At 44.7% G+C, this 24,368-nt stretch overlaps 1 protein-coding gene across 2 annotated transcripts in view; it reads left to right on the top strand.

The window, feature by feature from the left end:
- LOC146072881 (uncharacterized) overlaps positions 1-24,368 on the top strand; it is a 157,130-nt gene that overhangs the window by 112,173 nt on the left and 20,589 nt on the right. Inside the window, exon 1 of one of the 2 annotated variants that reach the window (XM_083180062.1) lies at positions 4,869-4,934. The exons of the other annotated variant lie outside the window; for it this stretch is intronic. The gene's annotated coding sequence lies outside the window, so the exon portion shown is untranslated. Of the gene's footprint in view, positions 1-4,868; positions 4,935-24,368 lie in introns of those variants that run through there. 2 annotated transcript variants of the gene reach the window in all.

Raw genomic sequence — 24,368 nt, 5'->3', positions numbered from 1 at the left:
ATTTTCGGGTCCTGTCCCGCTGTCTCACCCGCGGCAGGTATTGTCCCGCTGCGGGGGCTGGCAGTTGGCAGACCCCCCAATCTAATAAAATAGAAGCTGTGCGCTTGCGCACAGCGTCTATTCTCGTATGAAAATAAGGTCGTGGCTAATTAGCATAAGCCGCACCCTCATTTGCATACACCCCGCCACCTTTTTGGACGCTCGCGCGAGTGTCCCTATTTCATCAGCACAGACGTTGGGAGGTATGCCACAGGGTCACCACAGGGTTATTACCACAGGGCTACCACATAGCTATTACCACAGGGTTATTACCACAGGGTTATTACCACAGGGATATTACCACAGGGATATTACCACAGGGATATTACCACAGGGTTATTACCACAGGGCTATCACAGGGTTATTACCACAGGGCTACCACAGGGTTATTACCACAGGGCTACCACAGGGTTATTACCACAGGGCCACCACAGGGTTATTACCACAGGGCTACCACAGGGTTATTACCACAGGGCTACCACAGGGTTATTACCACAGGGTTATTACCACAGGGTTATTACCACAGGGTTATTACCACAGGGCTACCACCACAGGGTTATTACCACAGGGCTACCACCACAGGGCTATTACCACAGGGCTATTACCACAGGGTTATTACCACAGGGATATTACCACAGGGCTATTACCACAGGGTTATTACCACAGGGTTATTACCACAGGGATATTACCACATGGCTGCCACAGGGTTATTACAACAGGGCTATCGCAGGGTTATTACCACAGGGCTACAACATATATATTATAATACAATACTATATCATACTTGCCGACTTTTCATCTCCCCTTTGCGGGAGACCAGGCAGAGGGCAGCTAATTAGGGGGCGTGGGAGCTCTCAAATGTAATTTGGATAGCTCCGCCCATGGCCCTGGCCCATTTACGGCACAAAAATGGGGCGTGGCTATCCAAATTACATTTTGAGATGGTAGTGGTACGTAGCATTTTTTTAAAAGAAGGAACCCTATTAAAGGAAAAATAGTAGGGAGCAGAGGGAGAGAAGCAGGAGGGAGGCACGAAGCAGCCAGCCGCTATCTTACCATCTTATCTGCGGCGCTGCCTTCTGCTGCTTGTGCCGCTCCCTCTGCTGCTCCTGCTCCGATGGCTGCCCCCTGCTGCGCTGCCGCTGTAGGCAGTATAGACACTGCTGACAGATCCCCGGCCGGTAGGGTTACCACCTTTTTGTTGAGAGATTCCCGGACATTGGCCCGCCCCTTGACACACCCACTGACCCATCCCAGCCCCAGACCCGCCCCCAGACCCGCCTTATGTTGATTTTTTTTTAAACCTTTGCTTCCATTTCATTCTTGATTTTGCATACCATAATTCCAGTTACATGTTATATCACATACATTAATGGCCATTACAAGTTATGCCACACATCGTGATGCTAATTCCGTGTTATGCCATATACCGCAATGGCCATTCCACATTATGCCAGGACTCAACAATTTTTTTGCAAAGGATGGACAACATGGACAGTGCGCGCCGAAGGCGCGCATCAAAATTTTTGACATAATGCCGACACACCGCACACCCATAATATAGTATACCACATGCCATAATGGCCATTACAAGTTATGCCACACATCGTGATGCCAATCACGATGTATTATTCCATGTACTGCAATGGCCATTACACATTATGCCAGGACTCAACCAAATTTTTGCACAGGATGGAAAACATGGACAGTGCGCGCCGAAGGCGCGCAGCAAAATTTTTGTCATAATGCTGACACACCGCACACCCATTATATAGTATACCACATGCCATAATGGCCATTACATTTTATGCCACACACCGTAATGCCCATTGCACGTTTTAATGAACTTTGTAATTCCGATTACTCATAAGCCCACACATGATGCCCATGACATACTATATAACACACCGTAATGCCCATTACATACTATATAACACACCGTAATGCCCATTACATACTATATAACACTGCAATGCCCATTACATACTATATAACACTGCAATGCCCATGACATACTATATAACACCGCAATGCCCATTACATACTATATAACACTGCAATGCCCATTACATACTATATAACACTACGCAATGCCCTTGACATACTACCGTCTTTCCCCGATAATTAGACCTACCCCGATAATAAGCCCTACCCCAGATTTTGGACGCTGGTCCAAAATAAGCCCTCCCCCGAAATTAAGCCCTACCATTCTTCCCATGTAATTGTATGTACACCATATGTGTACCCTCCGCTCGGCCCCCGCTGACTCCCGCTGACCCCCGCTGCCCTCTGCTCACTCACCAGCAGCACCGCAGCTCCCGTTCCCAGGGATGCATTGCGGTAGGCGCGGCGTGACGTCACGCCGCGCACATCGCGCCGCGCACATCATGCGGCTGACTGGCTGGCTGCTGCTCACCACACAGCGCCATCAACGAATATCCATTTAAACTACAAACAAACAGGTGGGGGCATGGAAAATGTAAAATACCGGCACATTAAATTGTGGGGCATTTCATAAAGGCGCAGTTGAATGTTTTAAAGGCGCAGTGGGGAATTTCTTAAAGGCGCAGGGGGGCTATTTTTTCAAAAGGTCTATTAAAATAAGCCCTCCCCTGAAAATAAGACCTATGGTCTTTTTTGAGCGAAAAAAAAAAATAAGACAGTGTCTTATTATCGGGGAAACACGGTATATAGCACCGCAATGCCCATGTCATACTATATAACACCGCAATGCCCATGTCATACTATATAACACTAAGCAATGCCCATGTCATACTATATAACACTAAGCAATGCCCATGACATACTGTATAACACACCATACACATTTGACACATAAGTGCCACTTACCTATATGCTCAATGCCAGGGGCTTCATGCCGATGCCAAGGTGGACTGAATTTGCTCGTTGCCGAGGGGGATAGATCTGTGCCTCTGTGCTCGTTGCCGAGGGGGATAGATCTGTGCCTCTGCTCGTTGCCGAGGGGGATAGATCTGTGCCAGTGTGCTCGTTGCCGAGGGGGATTGATCTGTGCCAGTGTGCTCGTTGCCGAGGGGGATTGATCTGTGCCTCTGTGCTCGTTGCCGAGGGGGATTGATCTGTGCCTATGTGCTCGTTGCCGAGGGGGATAGATCTGTGCCTCTGTGCTCGTTGCCGAGGGGGATTGATCTGTGCCAGTGTGCTCGTTGCCGAGGGGGATTGATCTGTGCCAGTGTGCTCGTTGCCGAGGGGGATTGATCTGTGCCAGTGTGCTCGTTGCCGAGGGGGATTGATCTGTGCCTCTGTGCTCGTTGCCGAGGGGGATTGATCTGTGCCAGTGTGCTCGTTGCCGAGGGGGATTGATCTGTGCCAGTGTGCTCGTTGCCGAGGGGGATTGATCTGTGCCAGTGTGCTCGTTGCCAAGGGGGATAGAAACCCCCTCCCCCGCCTGCGGGAGGCAGACAGGCTTGTCAGTGTGCCTGTGCCTGCCTGCCCGTCCCCTCACGTCTCCCCCGCTGTGTTCGCGGGAGAGACGTGCTGCTGTGCTGTATGATTTTAACATTTCTAACTCCCGCTGCTGGACCGCTAGCCAATGGCCGTTCGCGGTCCAGCAGCCAATCAACTGGTGGCTGCTGGACCGCGAGCGGCCATTGGCTAGCGGTCCAGCAGCATATGCAGCACCGCAGCAGCACGTCTCTCCCGCATACACAGCGGGGGAAACGTGAGGGGACGGGAGCAGGGCAGCGGGGGAGCGGGGAGACGAGGCGGCGGGCGGGTTATTCCCGGACTATGTATAGTCCGGGAAAGCCACCCGTCCGGACTCCGGACGCCGGTCTTAATTACCGGACTGTCCGGAGTAATCCCGGACGGGTGGTAACCCTACCGGCCGGACAGCTGCGGCGTCTGCCTCGGCACTTTGTGATTTGCGCATGCGCAGTCACTTTTTTTTTTTTCAGACGGACTAAAAAACCGGGAGGATCGCACACATTATCGGGAGACCGGGAGAAAGGAACAAAAACCGGGATACTCCCGCTAAATGCGGGAGTGTCGGCAACCCTGTACTATATACAATATAATAAACTATAATATAAAATACATTATATTATCCTGCGGACAATTGCTTAATCTGCAAAATTAATATAATAAATGCATCTAAGACCTAGCAATATATTATGTAATGTGCCCTTTGTGCGTTTATTTGTAGAACATAAGGAGTTAAATATTAACCTGCAAACTGTCATTACCGTCCGTAGTATGAGACTGAACTGTGGGCAAAATGTATATAGCCAGCTGGGATTTGCCCTTAGTTAAAATGGCCACCGGAGCATCGCCGTATACACACCTCTCTAGGAAAAGAAAGGGGGTGGGGACTGACACAGACAGGAAGTACAATGATAGCAGCGACGCGCCCGGCCTGACCCGGAAGTGGAGGACCAGCAAATAGTGCACACACTGACCCGGAAGTAGGGGGTGTAAGTCGGAGACAGAAGCAGCACGGTTGAGACTAGTTCCCCTTCACCGTAAGGACCTGGGGAGGAGATGGGGCAGGGAGAGGAGGAGCAAGTTCAGAAGAAGGGACCCAAATGGACCCTCGCATAGCTCGCTTCGCTCGCAATGCTTCGGGCACGGTGGCTCGCTTCGCTCGCCACAGCTTTAATAACCTCCTCCACGCCCTAGTGGATGGTAGGGCATGAAATACCGCCTGTCGGCACATGTCGGCTCAAAAAAAAAGTTGTCTTGTTCTGACCTTGCTCCTCCTCTCCCGCCCCCTCTCCCGCCCCCTCTCCTCCCCAGGTCCTTACGGCGAAGGGGAACTAGCTGCTACCGAAGCAGCACTGACTCCTCCTGTACATTGGTACCAGCAGCTGGGAGACCCGGATTACTGTGGTCCTGAGGGGTCTGTAATACCCAGCAAGGTATGTGATCAGTCTGACCATGCCGAGTATTGTGTTATATATGTCTGTTCTACTAACAGCGGGCAGTGCTGGGGATAACAGCACGGTAGAGACTAGATCCCCATCAGTTACAGTAACTGCCTTAGGAACTAGCACTTTTTTATTATCTCAGCTAGTTCCTCTTCAGTAAATCAGTTACAGTTACTGCATGGGAACTAGCACTTTTTTATTATGCCGGCTAGTTCCTCTTCTGCTAGTGTAAATATTTCCCCCCTGGAGGTCATGAACGGAATCAGAAGTGTATTTAGCCTACTTTATTATTTGTGTCTACATCCACTTCTGTTATTGTACCTAGTACATGAATTGAAGTGGATGTAGCCCATTTATTATGTTGTGCCTTCATCCACTTCTGTTTATGTAATTTATTATGACCCCCTTGCTGTCAGATACTAAAACTGATGTGGATTTAGCCAATTTATTATAATGTGTCTAGAACCACTTCTGAATTTGTATAAAGAGGGTGATTCACTAGCATTACCAGTGTATTCGTGCTGGGGACCGATGGTGTGGCTCTGTGCATATATGTGCATGTGTAGTTTCTCAGTTTGAATGCCTTCGGTGACTAGCACAGTTGCCAATGTATTCGTACGAGTAGTGGAGGGTGGCGGGGGTGGACACCGGTCTTTGGCATGAGAATGCCCAGCATTTTATGTGCGCCCCTATGAAACATTACCTGCATGTGAAGCATACAGTATGCCTCCTATAGGTCGTGAACAAAATTAGAAGTGGATTTAGCTCATTTTATAAAACAACGCTAGTTCCTCTTCAAATCTAGTACTAAGAACATTACCTGCATGTGAAGCATATGCCCCCTATAGGTCGTGAACAAAATTAGAAGAGGATTTAGCTCATTTTATAAAACAACGCTAGTTCCTCTTCAAATCTAGTACTAAGAACATTACCTGCATGTGAAGCATATGCCCCCTATAGGTCGTGAACAAAATTAGAAGTGGATTTAGCTCATTTTATAAAACAACGCTAGTTCCTCTTCAAATCTAGTACTAAGAACATTACCTGCATGTGAAGCATATGCCCCCTATAGGTCGTGACCAAAATTTGAAGTGGATTTAGCTCATTTTTTAAACAACGCTAGTTCCTCTTCAAATCTAGTACTAAGAACATTACCTGCATGTGAAGCATATGCCCCCTATAGGTCGTGAACAAAATTAGAAGTGGATTTAGCTCATTTTATAAACAACGCTAGTTCCTCTTCAAATCTAGTACTAAGAACATTACCTGCATGTGAAGCATATGCCCCCTATAGGTCGTGAACAAAATTAGAAGTGGATTTAGCTCATTTTATAAACAACGCTAGTTCCTCTTCAAATCTAGTACTAAGAACATTACCTGCATGTGAAGCATATGCCCCCTATAGGTCGTGAACAACATTTGAAGTGGATTTAGCTCATTTTTTAAACAACGCTAGTTCCTCTTCAAATCTAGTACTAAGAACATTACCTGCATGTGAAGCATATGCCCCCTATAGGTCGTGAACAAAATTTGAAGTGGATTTAGCTCATTTTTTAAACAACGCTAGTTCCTCTTCAAATCTAGTACTAAGAACATTACCTGCATGTGAAGCATATGCCCCCTATAGGTTGTGAACAAAATTTGAAGTGGATTTAGCTCATTTTTTAAACAACGCTAGTTCCTCTTCAAATCTAGTACTAAGAACATTACCTGCATGTGAAGCATATGCCCCCTATAGGTCGTGAACAAAATTTGAAGTGGATTTAGCTCATTTTTTAAACAACGCTAGTTCCTCTTCAAATCTAGTACTAAGAACATTACCTGCATGTGAAGCATATGCCCCCTATAGGTCGTGAACAAAATTAGAAGTGGATTTAGCTCATCTAAAGAAAAAACAATAATTCCTCTTCAAATAATGTACCATGAACATTTATAGATTTTGAAAACTGCACTAAAGGCATCCATTTTTTACCTTGCATTCATAAATACATTTTTCAAGTACAAGGACAATCATGTGAGTACTCTCAGGGTGCATGGAGTACACAACACCCAAAATTAGGTTAATTGGAGGCAAAAGTGTATAAATGGTAAAAGTTGACAAAAGTACTGTATGCATCAAAGACCTGGTAGCAGCTTGGCACACAGCTGTGCCAGAGAAGCCCCTTCATGTGCTTCCCAAAAGGAAACCAAACAGCTGAAATCATGTATGGCAAATAAGCTTTAAATTGCATGGTAGAAATTGTTCACTTGAAAATGTGTTTTTCTGTGTTAAAGGGATATTCATTCAGAATATTAAGCATAACCATCATGCACAGTAGCACTGCCTAGACACAAAACATAAATTAAGAGAGATTGCTTTTTTACAAAACCTCCTTTTGTACCTCCTGACCTACATGTTTTATTAATGCATATATACAGTATACAAGATTTATCTCCTGTGGGTATGGAAGTGTACAGGCTTAACTAGGTAAAAGGGCATACACATGTAGAGATGTTTGCTAAGTAATTTTGCTAAGCTATTAAGGGTAGGCAATTTCCTGGTGTCCAGATCCAGATCATACACATGCAGAGATTTGTGCTAAGCAATTTAGCTTAATAAACAAAAAAAGGCCGGGTAGTAGTTTGGAATGGGAAATGGGATAGGGTGATCATTATCTCTCATTCTGTACACACAGAGAGATTTCCTGTCTTTGCAGATGATAATTTGACTGCATGCACTGACTTAATTAGCAGGTTAGGTCTGTGTTTACTTTCTAAAAGTTAAAAAAGAAAAAAGAAAGCAGCGCTGGTAGAATTAAATATGCATAAAATTGAATGGAAGTATGACACAATAAAAATAATCACATGAACATATAAACATATATTAAAATAATTTAAATGGACCCAAGTTTGAATAGTCACCAATTTTTGGAGAAAGGCAAGTCCTGCTCTGATCTTGGTATAGGGGGTTTTTGGGGAGTCCGTATTAGCCAATGATGGTATCCTGTCGATTTTAGAAAGTGGACTCAACCGATTTTTGATTGAAAAAGCAGGTCTTTATTGTACATAAAGAATGCAAAAAACAGACGATAACAAATATCACACATATACCGTGTCGCAGCACAGCCAAAACACAGTACACATGCAAACAGTATAGTACATATTATAAAATACAGTACAAGATAAACTTACACTATAGACTATACTATGCACTATGCATTCTAACGGTAACATTTACACAACAGTATACAAGACTATGGGTGTGGAGGGTAGGGGGTGAGGGAGGAGGAATCACATGCCCGAAGCTTTATTGACCAGACAGACACATATAAGGGGAGGGCAATAAATAGAAATACAGCAACAAAACAACAGACATTGTGAAGTGAGGGGGAAGGGGCCACGGTCCCAAAGTCTTATAAAACAGTCCAAACAGGGGGAAAGGACCAGAAGAAAAGGGGTTTAGTCCTCTTCTTCCTCAGGGCTATCCTGAATGGATAAGTCTCTGAGCAGGCTGTGAACCAGCCTGCGGCAGTCCTGAACGGACATTCTCTCCCTCCGCAATATGAGACGATTTCTGGCAAACCACAAAGCGTCCTTAACACAGTTTATAAGGCGCCAGGCTTCCTGGGTCGCCCCATACGTGTGGGTGCCCGGGAATAGTCCATACAGTACCGAAAGGTATGAAAGACAGTTCCTGGGCACAGAGTCCTTGAATTCAGTCTCTAGGGCATCCAACAACAACTGTGCGTAGGTGCAGTCCCAGAAGATGTGCATGGAGGTTTCTTCATGCACAAAGCACCAGGGACAATGTCTATACCTACACAAGTTTCGGGAGTGCATGAATGACCGGTGAGGTAAGCCCCCCTGAATGGCCATCCATGACATGTCTTTGTGTCTATTTGTGAGCCTTTTGGAGGCCACATACTCCCAGACAAACTTGGCAGTTGCTGAAGGGAGCCCTGAAATCGGTTCCATGGCGTCTTTGGCTCTGATGAGCTTGTGGAAATTTTTAGGTTTCCACAAGTCGGGTTTCAATCCCTCCAGTTGGTGCTCCCTCACAAACTTGGACACATCCAGGTAGAACCATGGAGTAGTCCAGTTGTAAGGGATGGAGCTGTCCCACTTGTCCCATTTAAGGGTCCTCCACATAGGTAGGAGGAAGAAGCGGGACATGGAGTTCCCCGCAAAGCCGGCACAATTGTCAATCAAAGTTCTGCGGATACAGTTACATGCAAAGAAGGCTCTCAGCATAGTTGGAATGTCTGGAATGCCTTTTCCACCTTTGAGGGGATCTTTGTACATAACAATCCGCTTGACTCTGTCCATTTTGGAGCCCCAGATGAAGTGGAAAACAGCCCGTGTGATGGCCTTGCAGATCGCCGCTAGAGGTGGCCAGGCCTGGGCGGTGTACTGAAGAACAGGAAGAATCTCATTCCGCAGCACAAGTGTTTTCCCTTCGATGGTAAGGTCTCTGAGACTCCACAATCCCAGTTTCTGACGCATTGTCGCAAGTCTTTCATCCCAGCACTTCAGGGCCGCTCCATCTCCCCCGAACCAGACACCAAGGATCTTGATGAGGTCTGGTTTTACCGTGAATGGGAATGGAGTGGAGGACGACAGGTGCCACTTTCCGAAGAGCATAGCCTCTGACTTCCCAAGGTTGACCCTTGCTCCTGAAGCACGGCCGAAGTTTTCGCAGGTCTGGACGAGGGCCGTCACCGATCTCTGGTCTGCGCAGAACACAGTGACGTCATCCATGTACAGCGAACACTTGGCCTCTGGGTGGTCTGGACCCGGTGCGGTGATCCCTCTGATCTCTTGATTTTGCCTGATGGATACAGCGAAGAGCTCTATAACACAAACAAAAAGAAGAGGTGAAAGAGGGCAGCCTTGTCTGACCCCAGACAGAATTGAAAAGGGGTCAGTCTTCCAGCCGTTCACCAACACCGAGCTGTAAATGTCAAGGTACATCAGGTTAACATAAGAACAGAATAGCTCACCAAGACCAAATTTACGCAGTACCTTGCCCATCAGCTCATGGGAGACACGGTCAAAGGCCTTTTCCTGATCAAGGCTGATCAGGGCTGTGCACACATTACGGTCTTTCACGTAATGGACCGTGTCTCTGAGGAGGGCAAGGCTGTCTGCGATTCTGCGGCCGGGAATGGCGCAGGTTTGGTCTGGATGAACGATCTGCCCAATGACAGCCTTCAGCCGGTTGGCCAGTACCTTGGCGAGGATTTTGTAGTCCACGTTCAGAAGAGAGATGGGACGCCAATTTTTCAGGTCACATCTCTCCCCCTTACGCTTATACAAGATCGTGATCATTCCTTCCCTCAGCGAAGAAGGCATTTTGCCCTCCACCACCATCTCCTCGTACAGCTCGAGCAAGTCCGGGCCAATGAGATCCCACAGCGCAACATAAAGCTCTGCTGGGAGACCATCACTGCCCGGAGTCCTGCCCTGCCTAAAGGATTTAGTGGACTCAACCGATGGCACAGTTGAAAATTAGCCCAATCGGGAGTCCTCACTGCTGCGAGTGACAGGTATCCAATTTTTTGATGGCAAGAGACTTCCAGAGATGATGAGAGAAAAGACGATCAGATGAAGTAAGCAGGTGGAGCGAGTCCTTAGATGTTTGTAGGTGACTCCTGGGGAACAGAGTTGGGTCTACTGGGCAAGCACCAACGCGTTTCGCAGTGTTCTCACTGCTTTGTCAAGATGTATATCCTTGCCTATGGGTTCCATTTTTATACCTAACTTCCTGCATGTATCATTTGCATAATTGGTCAATTAAATCAACAATATGTACACAAATGGTTAAAAACTTACTCGGAGACAATAGCAGCATCATTACAAATATAAACTATATGTTTAAAGTAAATTTATACATAAAACCTAGAATGGCCTCTGGAAAGACAGCTTTTTGGACTTGCTATTGGGACGTTGATCAGACAAGATGGAATGCAGCACTCCTGGACAAGATGAGCACATGGCTTTGAGTAATGTATAATTTGTAGGACCGATTAATTGTGTACTAGGACCCCGGTTATGGAACATGGATTATGTTAGAGAGTTTAAGAGTAGTTCACTTCCATTTTTAGTTGTCTTCAGATATTAACATGTGCATAGACCCAGAGTATGTTTACATATGGTTTGGACAAAGAAAGCTTCTGTCTGTAGTTGAGAGTGACCTGTGGGAATGATGTTTAGCTAGGATCATTGAGATAAGACAGTGTAACAAAGGATCTGTTTGGCTTGTTAGATTGAGATTTACAACCCTGTATCATGAAAGATATTGTTAGACCATAAAGTGTAGGCCTATCGGCTGTGTGCCATGTGCTCAGCCATGTGTTATCATCATGGATTGTATTGTGCTTCACAATAGCTACATATAGCAGCGGTTGGTAGATTATGGATTGTAGTATTGTATGGACTCTTTGTATTGAAGTGTGTGTGTCTGCGTCCCAGAATGGATTAGCCCTGAGTTGTTCCTATTGAAGTGTGTGAATGCTTTGTGTAATATCCAGTGAGAATATCTAGATAAACTATCGGATAGAACCAACTTATATGTAACAAATGTTGATAGCATGATGATCGGATGGTGTGTGTGTAATAGCTTGTGATGTGATTATGATATGATTAGTCCTTAGAAGTGTATAATGCCATTTAAGTGTGTTTGATGAATGTGCAAGTTATATAATAGGATTGTGAGTATCGCATGATGCAGGTTAGAGGTTAAATTTGGAGTAAATGTTGTGGAAAGACAAAGGAAAGTACAGGCAGTATATGTGTGATTGCCAGGCAGCTGTTTGAGCCTGAAGATTGTTAAGGTTCCTTTGTCTGTTATGTAATGGAATCTAAGATGGCGGAATGCCAACATGTGTTCTGGCCAAAATGGCCGACAATCAGACTCTTCCATGCTACTGTATAGCCACCCCCCCCCCCAGCTCTGTATTCACATTTATATATTTAAACATAACTGAGGTTAGCTTTATTAAAGGATGCTGGAGCAATAATCGTTATTATGTATAATACCTGTATTGTTATATTTATTATCCATGATACAGTTTCATCTGGTTACACTTATAAATAATATTCATTGATTATAAATCTGGACATTCAATTATTGGTTGCGTGCGAAATGAATAAATTAGATAGACTTTGCATATATAAATAAATGTACTTCCATAGTCTTAACCTAATCTTCCTCCTCTAGTGATGAGGGACCCCCTCAAAGACGCCCCCGTAGAGCAGCTGAGACCCCCCCCCCAAAATGATTGATCCCGTATGGACCCCACCACCAGACAATTTTGAGCCCCAGGTTCCTGAGTTTTTGGCCATCCCAGGAATCCAATTTGATTCAACAGGTCTCAGAGAAATTGACTTTCAAATTATTTTTCTCTGATGATTTTATAAATTTAATGGTGGACCAAAGTAATTTATATGCCCAGCAGTTTATTGCTCAAAACCCCACGTCATCATTTGCTAGGTGGACCCCTGTAGATGCAGTAGAGATGATGACGTTTTGGGGTCTGGTATTACATATGGGCATAGTAAAAAAGCCAGAAATTAGGCAATATTGGAGTACAGATGTTCTGTACAGCACCCCATTTTACCGTATGGCCATGACTCGGACTCGTTTTGAGACAATCCTTAAATTTTTACATTACACCGATAATGCACAGTGCCCACCCAGAGATGATCCCACCTTTGACCGGCTATTCAAAGTCAGGCCGGTCATTGATCATTTCAGTGCCAAATTTGCAGAGATGTACATCCCTGAAAAATTTATTTGTATCGACGAGTCCCTTATACATTTTAAAGGAAGGGTTAAATTCCGCCAGTACCTTCCCAGTAAGAGGGCAAGGTATGGCATAAAAATGTATAAACTGTGTGAAAGCACCTCAGGGTACACCCACAGGTTTAGGGTATATGAAGGGAAGGATTCAAGAATTGAACCGCCAGAATGCCCCCCCTCCCTCGTAGGTGTTAGTGGAAAAATTGTCTGGGAATTAGTGCACCCCTTCCTGGATAAAGGTTATCACCTCTATGTGGATAACTTTTACACTAGCATCCCCCTGTTTAAGGCCCTTGGTTCAAGAGGTACAGCAGCTTGCGGTACTGTGCGCAAGAACCAAAGAGGCCTCCCAAAAACGCACATTGCCCAAGTACTGAGAAGGGGTGAAAGCAGGGCACAATCCACCGAAAATATGTTGTTGGTCAAATATAAGGACAAGAGGGATGTCCTTATACTGACAACAATTCATGGAGACAGTACCACCTCCGTCCCTGTACGAGGTACCAGTACCCACACCTCAAAACCTAATTGTATCCTAGATTACAATAAGTACATGGGCGGAGTGGATCTTTCAGATCAGGTACTGAAGCCGCACAGTCCCTTGCGGAAAACAAAAATCTGGTACAAGAAGCTGGCCGTGTATATCATCCAGATGGCACTGTATAACGCTTACGTGCTATTCCGTTCTACCAGCCAGAGGGGGACATTTATGCACTTTCAAGAGGAAGTCATAAAGGGCCTAATATTTGGGAACCAGCAGGCAGAGGGCCCCAGTACTTCTAGTACTGGCCCCCGTATTGTACCAGGGCAGCATTTTCCTAACGAAATCCCCTCCACTGCAAAAAAGGGCAGGACACAAAAAAGGTGCAAAGTTTGCTATAAAAAGGGAATAAGAAAGGATACTATTTTCCACTGTGAAACTTGCCCCGACAAACCCGGCCTATGTATAAAGGAGTGTTTTAAAATATACCACACATCTATGGATTATTAGGTTCATCATTTCACCGTGCTTCGGGGGTCTTGCTAATGCCACATAGCACCCACCATTCATTCCAACAGAATCTGAGCTGCAAAATCCAAAAATCACTCCTTCCCTTCTGAGTCCTGCCATGCACCCAACTGGTATTTTTTGGTCACATATGAGGCATTGCCATACTCGGGAGAAATTGGGGCACAGATTTTGGGGTGCCTTTTCTCCTTCATACCTTATGAAAATGAAAAATTTTGAGCCAGAACTGCATTTTTGTGTAAAAAAATGTAATTTTTCATTTGCACAGCCCAGTTGTATCAAAATTGGTGAAACCCCTGGGGGTTTGAAATGTACACTATACCCCTAGATGAATTCCCTGAGGGGTGTAGTTTGCAAAATGGGGTCACTTGTGGGGGGTTCCACTGTATTGGTGCTTTGGGGGTCTTGCTAATGCGACATAGCACCCACCAACATTCCACCAGAATCTGTGCTGCAAAATCCAAATATCACTCCCTTCTGAGTCCTGCCATTTTTTGGTCACACATGAGGCATTGCTGTACTCGGGAGAAATTGGGGCACAGATTTTGGGGTGCTTTGTCTCCTTCATTCCTTGTGAAAATGAACATTTTTGAGCCAGAACTGCATTTTTGTGTAAAAAATTTAATTTTTCATTTTCACTGCCCAGTTGTACCACAATTGGTGAAACCCCTGGGGGTTTGAAATGTACACTATACCCCTAGATGAATTCCCTGAGGGGTGTAGTTTGCAAAATGGGGTCACTTGTGGGGGGGTTCCTAACTTTTAGCATCTTATGGTGCCTAGAAACCTACATAGTGCCTAAAAAAATAATCTCTTAAAAAGGAGGCTCCAAAATCAAGTAGGTGCTCCTTCTATTATGAAGCCTGTGGTTTGGTCAACGTGCACACTAGGGCCACATATAGGATATTTATGAAAACAAAAGAATTGGGGGAATCAATTTTTAGTCACATTTCTCTAGTAAAATCTACTGTGTTCCTTAGAAAAATGTATTAAAATTGAAAATCTGCAAAAAAAATGAAATTTTGAAATTTCACCTACACATTGTTTTAATTCCTGTGAAACACCTAAAGGGTTAACAAACTTCCAAAATGCTGTTTTGAATACTGTGAGGGGTGCAGTTTTTAAAATGGCATCATTTATGGGGGTGTCTCACATACAAGTCCCTCAAAGTCACATCAGAACTGAACTGGTCCCTAAAAAAAATCAGTGTTTGAAATTTTCTTGAAAATTTGAGAATTTGCTATTCATATTTTAAGCCTCCTAGTGTCCAAAAAAATTAAAAGGAGGTTGAAATAATGATGGAAACATAAAGTAGACATATGGTCTATGTTAGTTATTAACTATTTTGAGTGGTATGATTATTTGTCTCACAAGCAGAAAATGTAACCTTTTTAAAATTGCTAAATTTTCCATTTTTTTACGACATTTTGGTATTTTTCACAAAAAAAACACAGACTGTATCGACCAAAAAAAATTTACCGCTAACTTGAAGTACAATGTGTCACGAGAAAACAATCTCAAAATCACTGGGATAAGTAAAAGCAAAAAAAAGTTATCCCCACTTAAGTGATACATGTCAGATTTGGAAAAAAAGGGCTCTGTCAGGAAGGCAAAAACAGGCTGCGGCGGGAAGGGGTTAAAGACAAGTGGTAAACATTCACAGTTTTGTGCTACCTTTAACATAAAAACAAAATTTTATTATATATATATATATATATATATATATATATATATATATATATATCTCTCTTCATACCTTGTTAACCATTTCACTGAAACTACTATCGTTCATACAAATGGAACAATGTACAAACATACAATCTTTAACAAAACATTTAGCATAGGACAAAAAATGTAAATTAATAATACAGGGTAGGGAGGAGAGAAAGCACAGATGTTCACAAAATTGTTGAGCATGAATAATTGGGGAAAAATGTAAACGATGGGTGTTGATTTTTCGGCATGTTAAAAATATCTAATAACCCTGCCCCATGCACTGATAAATAAAATTAGAATGATAAAAAAGGCAATGTTTATTGCCTTAAGGTCCACACAAAGAACGATCCAGAGGACAGATTATTAGATTTCCCATCAACTCACTGGTAGCTTCCCGATAGCTCATGGACAAACAATGTGGTAAGTTTATACATGACTTAAGATACCACCGGAGCCTGTAAATGGGGCAGATTTATTAAGCTTGGAGAAGAGATAAACTGGAGATAAAGCGGAGAAAAGGTAAAAGGAGATAAAGCACCAGCCAATCAACTCCCAACTGTCTTTTTCAAACACAGCTGATTGGCTGGTGCTTTATCTCCTTTTACCTTTTCTCCGCTTTATCTCCAGTTTATCTCTTCTCCAAGCTTAATAAATCTGCCCCAATATTACAAGCAGCAGGTAAGATCACAGGATTAAAGGAATGATCTGCAGAAATGCGCATGACAGTTAAGGGCCCTACATATGCAGAGATGTGTGCCAGAGATACATAACGGGAGATTCAGCACGGGAGATTTCTAATCTGTCACAGAAAGTGAAGAAACGTTGGTGGTACAGTGGGAACGGACATAAAAAAAATATACTTACCAAGTCCGGGGTCCAGCGTCTCGTCCTGTCATAGACAATAATTTTGTAAAATAAAAAATGGCATGGGGTCCCCCCCCCAGGCATGACCAGCCCCGGGCTTTTTGAGTGGTCCTGGTTCCCAAAATCCAGAGGACAAAGTGTGTGGGGTCCCCCGGATCTTGGGGACCAGCACCAGGCTCTTGAGCTGGCCCTGGTTTCCAAAATACGGGGGACAAAATGAATAGGGGTCCCCCATATTTTGGAGACCAGCACCAGGCTCCACTAGCAGGGGGTGTAATGCCATAGCCAGGGGACACGCTTGATGGTGTCCCGTGGCCAAAGCATTACCCACCCTAACTAGTCAGCCCAGGCCGGGAGTTTTTGGGGAGGTGGGGACCCCCCAAATAAGGGGGTCCCCCCTCTCCAGGGCACCCCAGGCCTGGGCTGCAGCCCGGGGCTATCCCCTGCACCCCTGCACCCCTGGGCGGTGGGTGCAGGGTTGATAGCTTAACAATAATATTGTCTTTTACAGTAGGACTACAGGTCCCAGCAAGCCTGCCCCACATGCTGGCACTTGGGAGAACCACAGGTACCAGCATGTGGGGCATTAAAGGCCAGTCGGTACCTATAGCCCCCTGTAAAGGAAATATTAAAATAAAACACAAACACAGATGTTTTAGTATTTTATTAACTGCATCTGGTCTTCACCCAGGGGGGCTCCTGCCCCCCCCCCCAGGGCTTCTGCGGTGTCTTCACCTGGGGGGCAGCGGCCCCCTAAGCTCTTTTGCATGGCCGCTGCCTCCCAGGGCTTCTGCCTCTTCATCTGTGTTCTTCACCTGGGGGCGGCGGCCTTTTAAGCTCTTTTGCATTGGCCGCGCCTCCCAGGACTTCGGGAGCTCTTCTCTCCTCCTCCGCCGTCGGACTGACTGCCCCTACCCTGTCTCGAGCTGGCTAATATAGTCAGCTCGAGGGGGCGGGGCAATGACGCGGCGAGCCGTGATTGGCTGGCCGCGGCCATTTTGAAATTTGAATTTTTTTTTACATTTTCGTCCCGACGCCGCCGAGAGGTGAGGTGGGGGTGGCGATGGGGATGGGTGCTACTGGTGGTGGGGGAGGGGGGTCAGGGGTGGCGGCGGCGGGTTCTGCGGCGTCTGCAGTCGCTCGCCCTGCTCATCTGCCCGCAGCCACACATGCGGGAGATGAGCAGGAGCTTTCTGAGCGACTGCTCTGAATTGAACAGCCCGTCCGTTCTGAATCTATGACAGATTCAGAACGGCGGGTGCGCGCATGTAAATCGCTGTGTGGGCTATATACACAGCGATTTACATGCATTTTCTGAGCGATTTGTTAGAATCGCTCAGAAAATGCCTGAATATCGTGCTGTATGTGGGGCCCATTACAGTGTATGGACAACAAACAATTTGCACATTTATGAACGATTTGTCGTTTAGATGCACTGGAAAATGCTAAATTTTTCAGAAAAAAAAGTCTGTGTGGTGACTTTTAGACACTAGGTTGGCCCTATATCAGGCATTACCAACCATGGCACACGAACAGTGCATGTTTTAGTGATATCCAGGCATCAGCACAGATGACTATTAGTGCCTCAGGTATTTTTATTTAGGCTGTGAAGCATGTATATCACGAAAACATGCACTGTTGGTGTGCCATGAGGACCATGGTTAGAAATGCCTGCTCTATACAGTACATGATTATAGATGGTATTATTGATTAACTGTAGAAGAAAATAAGTGAATTTGAAATGACATATATGCAACCTTGAAATAATAGGTACTGAACCTTTCTAATGGATATAATAGAACAAAATATGTATAAATTTGCAGTCTAAACCAGTGGTTCTCAAACTGCGTGACATGGCACACAGAGGTGCAGTGGGAAACTTGCAGGGATAACTCAGGTTGTGGTCAAGGACCAATTCTAATTATTTTGATTCAATGGAATAGGCAAATCCAGTGCTGGTGGATGGTGATCATAAAACACGTGGACAAACAAAAGCAAATCCTGTCCCTCACCATGTAAATGTAACGAAGGTTGACATAAAAACACATTGAATATATTTTTCGCAATTTCTCAACCAACCAACTTTTGGGCTAGAAGTGCCACTAAAAAACTTCAGATACTGTAAGGCTACAGTATTCACAAAAGTTTTAGAACTACTGCTCTAAAACATTGGTTCTCTAAATATAAAGATAACAAGTAAACTTTCTACAGGTCAAACAGCAGATGCACAGGTGTATTCATTGTTCACTGGAACATTTTACAAGGTGAGGAGGCATGTAAAATAGGAACCATTTGTGGGCCTGAGTACAGTGATTGATCACATTTGTTTACACAAAGTAAACATTTAATGATTGGCAAGATAAAAACAGCAGACATGAAATACAAAAGCACAGGCTTAAGTTTTACTTAATACTGTATATTAATATAATTATGGAATAATTTTTGATTATATAGGTTTTAAAATGGAATGAAGTCTTCTTAAACACATGTAACCGATTGTGTGAAGTGTGACCGACTTTTTCCAGGTGTGTTCAAAACGAAAACAACTCTTATCAGATAATGTTTATTAAGAGCACTTTATGATTATGGATTTAAATAATGACAAAATAAAATTTACTTTTTAGCGATCTTTTTAGAACCCTGCACCTTTAAAAATGTGTGCAGTTCCTCTTCCCTGCCTGGGGTGTCACTCTTCTGGTGATTCTCAGCACACTCTTGTCTGTATCTTGGTGCTTATATACAAACCAGAGTGTGCTGAGTATCAGCAGTACAGAGTGACACCCCAGCCAGGGAAGAGAAACTGCACACATTTTTAAAGGTGCAGGGTGCTAGAATGAACACTACTTTTACTGTACAGGTGAGGCATTCATGTCTGATGTAATAACATGCAGTTTGAAAGTGGAAGAAATGTAGCTCATTTTGGAATACTAAAGGGGCATAGACACAGTGAGATTTAGAGTAGGCCAGATTTGTGCCATGTGATTTTCCTAAAACTGTAGACATGGCCGGTTTTAAATACGGACGATTTTGACTATACTACAATATATCGTTTTAAATATTGGCTGGGTGTGCAATATAGTAAAATTTTGCTTGCAATACGGACACATTTGGAGCGCTTACCAACATTGTACGATTTGAACCATACAGGCTAAACTAGTAGTTAAAATATCATTGTGTGTACGGCATGATTGTCAGCTTGAAAATTGATAAAAAAAAAAAAAAAACAGGAGTCCAATCAAAAGACGCCACAATAGTTGAGTTTTTCATTTTCAGTTAGTGTACAGACATTCTGTCAATGACTTTCTGCGTTACGTCCAGCAGATAAGGTTTTCAATTCTGAGAGCCGTAGAAATCTGGGAAGAGAAGGAAAGTCTGCATGAGTCAAGTTGGGATGTAATGAGATAGTAATATCTGTGACTTTAATGCTGCCTGCACAACATAGTTGAAAGGACAACAGAGGGTGTCCGTCCCCTGCAATATGCTAATTTCCAAAACAAATCGTGGAAGTCGCTGTAGTTTCTTAATTTACTATTGCTGAAAAGAAAATGAATAGTAGCTCAAGCGAAATCTTGAGGATTGCTGCAGCATGGACACAATCTATTGTGAACAAAAAGCTGAATGCAGATTATAAGGGAATCACATGTTGAACAGGATCATTTGACATCCTGGAAATCACAATAAATCCAATGCAGGCAATTAACTGATAAAGTGGTCCAGAACAATTTTTCACAAGTATCACAAGGGAGTGAACTGGTTCAGGAGTCTGCTGATCCTACCAGGCTGATCGTAAGTGCTACCTTAAAGCATTCAAGGCAGTTTCCCTTACTCTCTAAAGAGAGCTAAGCAATATATTACCACCCAGTAACAACACAGGCATTTATTGGTGTACATACCAGAATTTCCTAAATAACATAACATGCGCACCTAAGATGAGTCCACAGGATCACTGACCACAGTGTACACAAAACTGAGAATACAGTGCTGGAAAAGCATGGAGACGCGCCATATTACCTCTCACAGCAAGATCTTGCAATTCAAGATCAACTGCAATTCTCCCAGTGGTATCTGGTATAACTTGGTATTGCAGACAGGAAGATTCCATGCTCACATTATAGAGGCAACTTTGGACCGGCTAAGGGCTGTTTCACACAGTACGGTTCCTGCCGCACGGTGAAATCCCGTACGGTCAGGGAGCCGCGCCGCACTCAGAATTTTATAATGGCAGGGATGGCCACAGCCCGGCAGCCGTCCCTTCCAGTGGGGGGATCCGGCTGCAGCCGTGCGGCCGGGCCGTGGCCGTCCCGTGTGAATGGACACAATAGTGTCCATTCACAACTGCTGAGTGCGGCACGGCTCCCTGGCCGTACGGGATTTCACCGTGCGGCAGGAACCGTACTGTGTGAAACAGCCCTGTGTGTAAAAGGTGATTGTTTTTCTTTTTAAATGGTCTTAATTTTTATCAAATTTTTTTATCTATTTTTCACACTCACATGAATTATGTTTTGGGAATACTTTTTTTTTCTGTGTATGCTATTTTGTATATTGTATGCAACATGGTCCATGTGCATAAAACCCACATTGCACAGAGGGAATGATTAATAATAAAAGCACAAACGCAAGTTAAACTACATTTTACATAGTGATTTAGCATGAGAAAAATCGGAATGACTGCACGCAGTGACCAAAAGCTGTGGCATATATGAAAGGATGTTGCTGTTTTGAGGATGGGGCAGTGCCATCCTGCAATCCTGGAATGGAGGCAAGTCAATTACATTTTCTGTGAGTGAACAAGCCAGGGTCTGCATAGGAGGAAGATTTCTTCACCTGGCAAACTGTCAGGACGTTACCATTGTGAGAAACCTTTATGCTGGTAAAATTGTAAACGATGGGTGCAAAGGGGATTGAATCAGACGCAGAGACTGGTAAAACTGAAACACCTTTGTTCTGCGAATGGCCAATATGCATCACTTATCCCAATGGGAAATGCGTGCAAAAGGATCAACCAGAGGTGAAATTGCTGGGGCTTCAAACATGGAAGCCAACAGGAGCTGAATGGAGAGGTTGTGGCTAGCTCAACTTGCGTTTTTGTAACAAAACAGAAGTTACTATCCAACCTCACTCCTCCAAATCAACATGGACATAGAGGAGAAAAATAACCTGTGGCGAGTTAAGCAAGCCCGCAAAAGGGCAAATTGTTCCTCTTTGAGGTACTAGAAAAAAAAAAAAAGGGGTGAGCGCTTAAAGAGGACATCCTCTAAAAGTGCAGAGAAGGAAGACCAGGTCACTAGTAGTCAGAGGTACTTTGAAAAATAGTCTTTTAGCCTTGGGGCTAAAGGAAAAAACGGGCGCCTACTGGGGTGGTGTGTCAAGCTGCTCCTACTGGGGGGGGGGATGTCAAAACCCCTAAGAGGGTACACGTAAATCAAAAAGGTGGAGTGCTAGAAATGGATCAGTTTAGTGAACAGTATTTATTAGTATAAAACATATAATTAATCAATGTTCATTCTAGCATCCACCATATTTGAAATCTATGCAGTTAATCTTCCCCGTCTGCTGTGGTGTTTCTAGCACATGTCAGGTTTGCATATCAGTGCTGATATACAGACCACACTGTGCTAGAAGCAATTCAGCAGACAGCGACACCCTAGGCGGGGAAGAGGAACTGCAAAGGTTTTCAAATATGGCGGGTGCTAGAATGAACACTACTTAATGCATGTGTATAAAAAAATAGACAGTTTTTAAATTATTAAAACATAAACATATATAGTATTCAATGTAAAAATAAAAATGGGGCAATCAAAGCTTGGACACATATAGGTTGGAATCGCGTTGTGTCCCTTTGGAAAGTTGGTTATAAATGTTCAGTTTACCCAGGATGGGTCCATTGTGTGATTAGAGTACAAATCCATTAACCTTGCAGGGACACAAACGCAATTCCAATTTATAAGTATACAACATTTGATTGCCCCATTTTTATATTGAGTACTATAGATGTTTGTTTAAATAATTTTTAAACTGTCTATTTTTTTTATACCCATGCATATGCATGTTTTATACTAATATACTGTTTAATATTAGCACCCAACTGATCCATTTCTAGAGCTCAACCTTTTTTTGGGTCACAGGTACATTGTAAATATAGATTACACAGGAATAACGTGTTAAATGGCATATGTTAAAAAAAATTATACCCATGACTTGCCACTCCTGCAGCTTTCTTCACAATACATTCCCCACATGTGCGCAACATCTCCATGGAATGCCTTACCCTGCTTCACCATGCACTCGCTTTGTGTGCACACTTGTCCCGCACACCTGCTGTCAATATGCACCGTCACTGTGACCAATTGCCCTCAGTGTTTGAATGACCCTACCCCCCCCCCTGCTCTAACCCCTATGCAACCTGCTTCCCATATTTTGCCTTACTGTCCCCACCACCTGTAACCCCCAATCCATATATAGTCCATAGCTGTGCTCACTCACCTTCACCCTCTTCCCCCCCCATGTGCCCCCACTGTGCAACATGCTCCCCATATGTGCCCCCACTGCGCAGCCTGCTTCGAAGCAGGCTGCACAGTAGGGGCACATGGGGACCAGGCTGCAAAGTAGGGGCACATAGGGAAGCACATGGGGAGCAGTAGGGATGGTCATCGGTGCAGTCGCCATCTATGGCGAGTCTACACCCAGAAATCTATAGTCATAAACTATGTGATGGATAACCATCGATAGTTTTAGCTATCAATGGTTATCCATCACCATTGACTGAATGGCTGGAGGACCAATCAAAATGTGGGGGTAGGGCTTCATGGTGTTGGGGGCGGAGCTATGCTCAGTGTCCCGGCATCTTGAAGAGAAGAAAAAAAGAGAAACATTGTTTTTACTATGCCATCGATGTAGGAAAACCATCTGGCATCAATGGCAAAAGTATTTAACAATGGCCATAAGCCATAGATGACTCAAAATAATTGATTGTTTATGGCCGTTGATGACTGATGGTTTTCCTACATCGATGGCATAGCAGAAACAATGCTTTTTTTTTCTTTTCGTCAAGGTGCCGGGACACTGAGCATAGCCACGCCCCCAACCCCAGAACGGATTTAGAATGGTCCTACAGCCACTCAAAGGTGATGTATAACTATCGATTTCTTTTAGCAATCGATGGTTATCCATTACATAGTTTATAGAAACAGAATAGAGGTGCGCTACAAATGTCACCAATGATATTCCAATCAATAAACACAAACATTTGATGTTACAGCATATATTGTTTCATCAGTAAAATAAATCCAATTTCTTAAAGTTAATAGTTTATGACCATTGATGGCAAGCATCGACTGCACCGATGGCCATCACTACTGCTCCCCATGTGCTCCCCCCTGTGCAGCCTGCTCCCCATGTGCTCCCCCCTGTGCAGCCTGCTCCCCATGTGCTCCCCCCTGTGCAGCCTGCTCCCCATATGTTCCCCCCTGTGCAGCCTGCTCCCCATATGCTCCCCCCTGTGCAGCCTGCTCCCCATATGTTCCCCCCTGTGCAGCCTGCTCCCCATATGCTCCCCCCTGTGCAGCCTGCTCCCCATATGCCCACCCCCCCGCTGCAGCCTGCTCCCCATATGCCCCCCCGCTGCAGCCTGCTCCCCATATGCCCCCCCCGCTGCAGCCTGCTCCCCATATGCTTGCCCCTCCAGCCCGCGCCCCATATGCCCCCCGCTGCAGCCTGCTCCCCATATGCTTGACCCTCCAGCCTGCGCCCCATATGCCCCCCCCCCCGCTGCAGCCTGCTCCCCATATGCTTGCCCCTCCAGCCTGCGCCCCATATGCCCCCCGCTGCAACCTGCTCCCCATATGCTTGCCCCTCCAGCCTGCGCCCCATATGGTCCATCCTGTGCAGCCTGCTCCCTATATGCTCCCCCCAGCCTGATCCCCATATGCTCCCCCCTGTGCAGCCTGCTCCCCATATGCCCCCCCCCATTGCAGCCTGCTCCCCATATGCTTGCTTCTCCAGCCTGCGCCTCATATGGTCCCCCTTGTGCAGCCTGCTCCCCATATGCTTTCCCCTG

The sequence above is a fragment of the Crinia signifera genome, chromosome 4 (genome assembly GCF_055691185.1).
Source record: "Crinia signifera chromosome 4, ASM5569118v1, whole genome shotgun sequence".
In the NCBI taxonomy this organism is placed as follows: domain Eukaryota; kingdom Metazoa; phylum Chordata; class Amphibia; order Anura; family Myobatrachidae; genus Crinia; species Crinia signifera.
The sequence above is the reverse complement of the archived record's forward strand: the minus strand, read 5'-3'. Positions and strand labels throughout refer to the sequence as shown.